This window comes from Halichoerus grypus, chromosome 1 (genome assembly GCF_964656455.1).
Source record: "Halichoerus grypus chromosome 1, mHalGry1.hap1.1, whole genome shotgun sequence".
Taxonomy (NCBI): Eukaryota; Metazoa; Chordata; class Mammalia; order Carnivora; family Phocidae; genus Halichoerus; species Halichoerus grypus.
The window spans coordinates 93646018-93654739 of NC_135712.1; positions in this window are offsets into that span (position 1 = coordinate 93646018).

Genomic DNA, 8722 nt, shown 5'->3' on the forward strand with positions numbered 1-8722 from the left:
TCTGGCAGCAACACAAAGAGGCAGGTACTTAATCTATTTGAAGATGAGAAAACACTTAATAAATTTACATACAACTTTGAGCTGACTTTATTTTAAATAAACTTCCTTTTACTTTTACTTAAAAAAAAAAAACCTCAGGCATGATAGTATTTATTTATTTGGCATGAGCAGTATATCATTAGTAACTCTTCAGTAAGTTCAGCCAAGAATTTATTAGCTAACATATTGTTAGCAATAAAGGAGCCAACAAAATTTATAGATAAACCTAAGCATTTCTTTATAAAAACTTATTTTTCTGAAGTCTAAATTGTTTTGTTTTTATAATGTACCCAGTGATTTTGGCAGGAATGCTGTTGATGGTATTTATACAAGATTATTTCCTTACTTCTCCGTCGGGCATTGGATGAGCATATATTTGCATTCTTTTTAAGATAAAAGTGTCCTTTTATTTTATATGTGCATTTTACTAAAAGCAACTAGCCTGAGTTTGGACTAATTAAAGTGTAGCTGTATATACTTACATCCTCTGTGAAGTCTTCCTGGTTTTGACATTGCTCATGGAAGAACCATCCAAAGACTTCACTTGCAGAAGCGATTCTGGCTGCAGATTTAAAAGCACATCTGACAACTGTTTCAGAAACCGTCTTAATTAATTCACCTTGCCTTAAATACGAACTCAACTAAGTTGATTAGTCCTATTTCATGACAGAAACGTTGCCCTCCGATATCCTCTAAAGATAGGGGAAAAGACGCTAAGCCCCAGGAAAGTGCACTGCAGTGTACATAAACCTGTCTCAGAGTTTAGTCTTTAGTTTAATCCTTCCTTAGCCTCTAAGATGCTTTGTGGGCATTCACTTAATGCCCCTCTTCAATTTGACACAAAAGGAAAATACACGGAGAATAAGTAATAAGTTTTCTTTCATGGCAATATGACCTATTTCATATTTCCAACAGGTTTTGAGTGGGAAAATTCCTTCACAAGTAAGGAAAAAAAACCAAGTTATTTTTCACAGAGCTGCAAAATTAAACAGAAGAGGCAATCTATTTAAGGAAGAAGCTTCTAGGAAGTACAACTGTACTTTCTGATAGACAAGAAGAAAGCCCTTCACAGTCTGTGTGAGAGCTGCGATCTATATAAAAGAGAAAATATGGAACTTTGAAAATGTGATCTGTTTTATTTACTAGTGAAACATTTGTAGCTTTGAAAAAGAACATCAATAATTTTTATTCCTAATAATTTGCTAGTGGAAAGTACAAAATAAGAATCCAAGACAAAAATTAGAATTATGTTACAAGTAGTGCTTTAGGTTTCCTGTTTGAAGATAACTTGCTTCTTTGTTGACACACATTTTTTTCTTTAAGATTTTATTTATTTATTTGAGAGAGAGAGAGAGAGCACACACAAGTGGGGGGAGGAACAGAGGGCGACGGACAGTCAGACTCCCCACTGAGCAGGGAGATGGACTCAGGGCTCAATCCCAGGACCCTGAGATCATGACCGGAGCCGAAGTCAGACGTTTCACCGACTGAGGCAGCCAGGCGCCCCAGTTGACACACATTTTTATCATTGGTTATTGAGGTCACTAAAAAAATACCGTATGGGATGCACTGATTTCACTCTGGGGTTCTTTCTCCTGAAACGGCAGTCAACAGCAGGGATTTACATCATTAACAGACCCTGTCACGTCTCAGGCCCGCCATTTGTGAGCTTGATGACCTGCCCAAGTCATTGAACTTCTCTGAGTCTCAGTTTCCTCATCTCAGCAGAGTCTCATAGAGTTTCTCTGAGACATGAAGGCAACAATGTAGACAAAGTATTTGGTAGTTCCCACTAGGTGCTAATTATTATGTTAGATAATGACATTATAATGGAGTCCTCTGTTGAAAAGCCCTGGGAGAAATTTTTCTCAGCCTACAGTGCTAGGAATAATTGGGCTTTTCCCTGAGAAATCCAGCCAAAACAAAATCTCAAGGATCATGTATCTAGTGCATGTCTTTCTTTACATTGGCTACTAGGAAGCTCAGAGCCAAATTTGTGGGGCCTGCCTTTAGGCATGCATTTTAAAACTAGAAAATATCCATGGCTTTATCTTATTTTTCCTAATGTGGTTTTCCTTTTGCCTTGATTTCTTTACTCAACTGTCTCTCTCTTTGTATCATATGTGCATATTAAAGTCTCTGCTAATAAATAATAAATGCATATAGATTTTCATTACCCTGATAGGCCTCAAATTAGAAGAGCCTGTGTCTGCAAGGCTTGTCAATACCCTGCTAAACAAGGACTTATAAATGCACTGCTTTCGTACAAGCAACATCCTAAAGGGGAATTCAGTTCCTGGCCAGCCCATAAACACCCATCTAACAGTGTAACAGCAGTCCTCATTCCAAGATAGAGCTACCATATATAGTCCTGTTCTCTGGAAATGTGATCAGAGTCCCGGTCGGGTTCATGAATGACACGGCTTCTCCTGGCCTGGCCCTGGATGCATGTCTCTGCCCCACGAGCAGCTGTTACTCCTTTTACTCTTCAACACCAGCTCCTGCTATATGAAGGAAGGAAGGAAGGTGAGGAGCTCTGACAGGTGGAATGGGGGGATGAGGAGAAACAGTGGCTTCCGAAGGGTCTGGGGGCTCCAACTGGAAGTGGGAGAGAAGAGGCAGAAGCTTCTGGTATCCAGTCAGCACACATGGGTCTGATTGTGCCAATTGTTAAAAAAAGACTGAAATCTCCTGCTCTGGTTAGAAAAGAGTGAGTGCCCCGAGCCCCCAAGTATTCCTCCATCCTGTTGTTCCAGGATTTCCCCCCAGACACCCCCACCCCACGGTACAGCATCTAAAGAGAAGGCTCCTAACAGGCAGAGGGCTGTAGGTCGCTGCTCCAGCACCCTGGCCAAAATCCAGTCAGACTGGTCTGTACTGGAGGTGACTGCCTCTGAACGAGAGAGAGAGAGAGAGAGAGAGAGAGAGAGAGAGAGGAGAGAGAGAGAAAGGTCACAGTGCTGAGAAGGAGTACAAGTAGGAGAAGGAGAGCAATGGCTGCAAAAGAGAGAGAAAGGGAGGACTGGCGGGGCCCTGGCGATTTGGGGAGAAGCTAGAAGAAGCTCCACAGGCAGAGAGGAACGGGCGAGGATAAGACCAGCCATGGGCATGCACATTATTTGTTAGGCAGTCAGGAGTGTTGGAAGTTTGCACCCTACACTCAGTATGAAGAAAAGCCTCTTTATTTTCTTGCAGTTGGTCTAGTCTCCTTCAAAAGTCCTATTCTCTAGGTAGGAGGTGAGAAACTACGTTTAGTCCAATCTGGTAAATTCAAACGTACCCAACAATGCAAAGAGACCATGTCTCTCGGGTAATTTAGTTCCTTCTGAGATTAAATTGTCTCCTTTGGATCTTTTCTCCATCTCCCTTTCTTCCTTAAGATGGTGCATGAGTTGGGCCTGGGCAACATACAGTGTCCTCGTGGGGGAAGGGGTGAGTTGAGGGACCCTATCCTGCCCTCTGGCTCTTGGGTGCTGCTTCAGGCTGGAGGCTCTGCTGGCTTCCCATGGGGACATCATGGCCTGGTCTGCTCGCCAAGAGGCCCTACCTGCTGACTCAGCGTCTGACACAGCAAAGCCTCTGAGGTTTGGCTGTTCATCCTCCGGCTGAGATGGTCCTCCCTGCAGCTCCTGACCACAGAGTCATCTTTGCTCTGAGACTGGGGACCCACTCTAGCAAGCTTTCCAGACAGAGCCTCTGCCACTTTCATATCATCTGAGGGGATGCAGGCACTTCTAGATCCCTCCTTCCACACCACTCAGGGTCACTCAGGAAAGCTAACTCAGGTCCCTGGTATCAAAGCATAGACCACCTTCTTCCTTACTTGCTGGGACTTCCCTGATGTACACCTATGAGCAGGGACCGCAGTCCTCACTCTTGATATGCTCACCAAAGGGGACGATCTGGAATTGGGCTATCCATCCTCTCTCTACAAACTCTAGTTTTAAGGACAAATGTCTCAATTAAGCAGATGAAAAAAGGAAGTTGGGGACTCAAAACCAGCGCCCTCCCACCCTGACCCCCACCCCACGCACGGCTCTGATGATGCAAGTTCTCCCCCTCCCCCTCCCTGTGGCCCTAAGCCTCATGGCTCTGCCTCTGGGCCATCTTGCTGCCTTTATATTATCACATCTTCGTATTTTCTCCATCTATTTTTTAAAAAAATAAAGTTAGCTTTCAAGCTTGGTTTATTACTAAAGTTCTTACTGACTTACCATCAGTGACTTCTCTAAATGTGGAAAGGATACACTGAAATATAAAGATGGCCTTAGAACTATTTTATATCGTTTGTTTTGATACTGAGACACTTCTGATCCACCATGCACTTGAAATTATTTCCTCCTGTAGGGTTGAGAGCTCTTTTCCTGGAAGATAAGCATGTAAGTATAGAGATGGAATGTAATAGTATTTGTTCTAAAGACATGTTTTCTATGTAAACAAAAGACTTCCAAAGAAAGAATAGGAAATATTGCTTCTTCCTCTGTATTTCCCTTTCCTTGCCCAGAATGTAGATGGTGATTATTTCACGATCTAAGGAAATTGTGAAAAATTGAGATCTCTAGCTTAATGAGATTTTGATTCATTTATTAAAAATATGGTAGCATTAAATAATTTCTTCTGAAATTGTTATATGCTAATTTTTAATGCTTCACAATTTACTTGCTTAACAATTAACAGAAGACTATTTGGTATAAGTCTTGTATGAATGAAAGTATTTGCTTATGTAAATAACTGAGCTGGAAATAGCAAATGTACTTTACATCAATTTGCATATATTCAAGACTACGAAATATGGTACTGTTATAATGGCAATTCCATTGAATCAGTGAACTCTGGTTTATTTCTTACTCATGCGTATTTTACAAGTGGACAACAATTTGGAAATGGTAAGACAAGAAAGATAATCAACAGAGGCTCTCATTTCTCTAGATGCTAGTTTTACTTGCCGTTTTCCTTCATGTTATCAATTTTTAAAAGCTCACTTTCCTTAATATCCCCATTCAAAAATAATTACTGAGATTTAGAAAGCCATGAACCCTGAAAATAAAAATAATATTTAAAAATTATTTTCTGCATAGCAATGTGCTTTTAAAACATCACTTGATCTTAAATAATGCTTTTTTTTTTTTTAAATGGGGAGCTGAGGGAAAGGGAGAGAGAGAGAATCATCTTAACAACTCTTCTAGGAAAATTGGATCTAGACTACTTGGCCTTGTCACAAAACTTCTGGGATTGAACACATTTTTGTTATGTGGGTATTAGTTATAATGGAATTTGATTCCAAAAAATTATTAGCATTTCTCTAAATAATAAAACTCTTCCCCACAAAGGATGATCATGGAAAATGGGAACTACAGTTGCCGTGCTCTTGAAGCTCTATAAAATATTGAGCTCTTTTGCTGAGTGTCATTATGATTCACGAGTAACATATTTTTACTGCCATTAGAACACTTGCAAAATTAAGCTAGAATTACCTCAGTTGACTGCTATTAGCCAAAGCACCAGCATTCGGTGCCAAGAATAAATCCTTGTAATGAGAGACTTCAACAGTTGTACAAAACAGGCTTTTAAAGATTGGTTTCTGGAAACTAAATATTACTTGCTGTGACAAACGGCCTATCATTAATAGATATTTAGCCCCAACTAGTTAAATGGACTTAACAATGTAAAAATGTTTACAGAAGTCGCATAATAATACCAATGATATATTTTTTTCTTTTTTAAAGATTTTATTTATTTATATGAGAGAGAGAGTGCACGTGAGCATGAGTGTGCGCGGGTGAGTGGGGGCAGGGGCAAAGGGAGAGACTCTTAAGCAGACTGAGCTGAACACCGGAGCATGACTCAGAGCTCCATCTCACCAGCTCGAGATCATGACCCTGAGATCATGACCTGAACTGTAGTCAAGAGTCAGATGCTTAACCAACTGAGCCACCCAGACACCCCTATTTTTTCTTTACTTACAGTCTTTTTTGGTATGAATGCGGTAATCTTTATAAACCGCATTCATACCAAAAACGCTTAGGGTTTTTTTTTTGAAAGCAGTAAGAGCATTTGATCAAATCCTCAAAAGGTACAATAATGCAATAACTGCATTTCACATGCAGTGCATCATTGATGAAATCAGAAGTGACCCCAGGTTCCCTCACTCCTCCAGCTTAGTGCTCGGACTCCTAGAATGAACAACATCCTGTTGCGAAGCAATCTTGGATGTCTATATTTTGTATCTAAATAATGAATCACTCTTATGAGTGCCACATGGCATGAAATATCTTTTTTTAAAATTGTGGTAAAATACACTTAACGTAAAGTTTATCATCTTAACCATTTTTAAGCACACAGTTTAGCAGCAAGTTCATTCACATTGTTGTACGACCAATCCCCAGAACTCTTTTCATCTTGCAAAACTGAAACTCTGTTCCCATTAAAAAAACTCCCCTTCCCCGTCTCCTCCCCCTCCCCCCAACTCTCGGCAACCACCATTCTACTTTCTGTTTCTATGATTTTTACTATTCTGGGTACCACATGTAAGTGGATTCGGTACAGTATTTGTTCTTTTGTGACTGGTTTATTTCACTTAGCATCATGTCCTCAAGTTTAATTTCCTCCCTTTTTAAGGCTGAGTAAAATTCCATTGTATGTATATACCACCTTTTAAAAACTCATTCATCCATTAATGGACTTTTGGGTTGCTTCTACCTCTTGGCTACTATGAATAATGTTACTATGAAAATGGGTGTGCAAGTATCTCTTTAAGACCCTGTTTTCAATTCTTTTGAGTATATACCCAGAAGTGAAATTTCTGGATCATATGGTAATTCTATTTTTAACTTTTTGAGGAACTACTCTATAGTTTTCCACAGCAGCTGCACTACTAGATTCCTGCCAGCAAGGCACAAGGATTCCAATTTCTCCACATCTTTGCCAACACTTGCTATTTCTGTCTTGTGTATGGAGAGGTGTGTGTGTTTTATAATAGTGATCGTACTGGGTGTGAAGTGGGATCTGATTGTAGTTTTGATTTGCATTTCCCTTGTGATTAGTGATGTTGAACGTATTTTCACGTGCTTGTTGGCCATTTGTTTGTCTTCTTTAGAGGAATGTCTGTTCAAGTCCCTTGCCCATTTTTTAATTGAGTTGCTTGTGTTTGCTTGTTGTTGTTGTCTAGTTGTTGGAGTTCTTTACATATTCTGGGTCTTAGCCCCATACCAGATATATGACTTTCTCCTGTTACTGCATGGTATCACTTAGATGTAGAATTGAAAAAGAAGAAAGAGAAAAAAAAGGTCAAACTCATAGACACAGAAAGTAGAAAAGTGGTTGCCAGGGGCTGGGAGGTGAAAGAAATAGGGAAAATTTGGTAAAAGGGTACAAGCTTTCAGTTAGGATGAATAAGATCTGAATATCTAACATAAAACATGATAAATATGATTAATAATACTGTATTGTATAGTCTGGATTCGCTAAGAGCATAGAACTTAAATGTTCTCACCACCACCCCCCAAAAAAGTAAATATGTGGGATAATGGATAGGTTAATTGACTTGATAGGGAGAATACTTTCACAACATGTATGTATATCAAATCATCACATTGTACATTTAAATATCTTATAATTTTGTCAATTATACCTCTATAAAGCTGAAAAAATTTATAAATATTGAAAGAATAGTTCCTCAATTTTTTGTGCTATTCTCTAAGTAATGGCTTCTCAGAGACATGACACTTAACATTTCCATCTGGATTATTAACATTTTCTCTATCACCCTCTTAAGTCTATGATCAACAAAACAATATATCAAACTCTGATTCATAGCATTCTCTGATTTCTGTGGCATCCATACTCCCACCATGGCAGATCTCAAGCCACCACCGTCCCTGAAGAGAGGCACAGCAGTGCATTGTTATGCGTTGTTTCCATCATTCTGATAAGTAGATGTAAATCATCTCAAAAACATAGAAAATAGTAAAATGTGGTAAAATAATTAGGAAGAAATAAGTTTTGGGTATGTATTATGTTTATTTTTAAGACAATGGATTCAATTATGAGTCTGTATGATTCAATTTTTAATAATGGATATGTTTAACAACCAACATGCAAAATCCCTAAGAATTTTTTTTTTAGAGATTTTATTTATAGATAGAGAGCACAAGTAGGCAGAGCGGCAGGCAGAGGGAGAGGGAGAAGCAGGCTCTCCGCTGAGCAGGGAGCCGGACATGGGGCTCGATCCCAGGACCCCAGGATCATGACCTGAGCCGAAGGCAGCCGCTTAACCGACTGAGCCACCCAGGCGCCCCCCAAATCCCTAAGAGTTTTATAATCAGCTCTTGTGAGTTGCTGTAAGCTGGCCCAGCACAATGCTGCTTAGACCACTTCTGCCCTCAAACGTCCGCACTCCTTCCACCCCCAACATTCTGCTTGGGTTTCTAAAATAGTGTATAACTTTGGCCTCTCCTTGAAAGCTTTTAAATAAGTCTCCACTAATTGCTTTTCAAAGTCCTTCGAAATCCGGCCCCAGCATCCTGCTTGACTCTGGGCCCTGCTTCCTCCCCATTTCTCTGGAAAGCCTTCCTCCTTTCTCACCCAAGTTCAACCCTTCCTTCAGGGTCCAGCTCCAATTCCATAGGCTGTACAAAACCTTCCCTGGGTGCCTCAGTCATTTCTCTTATCACGTTATTGCCCT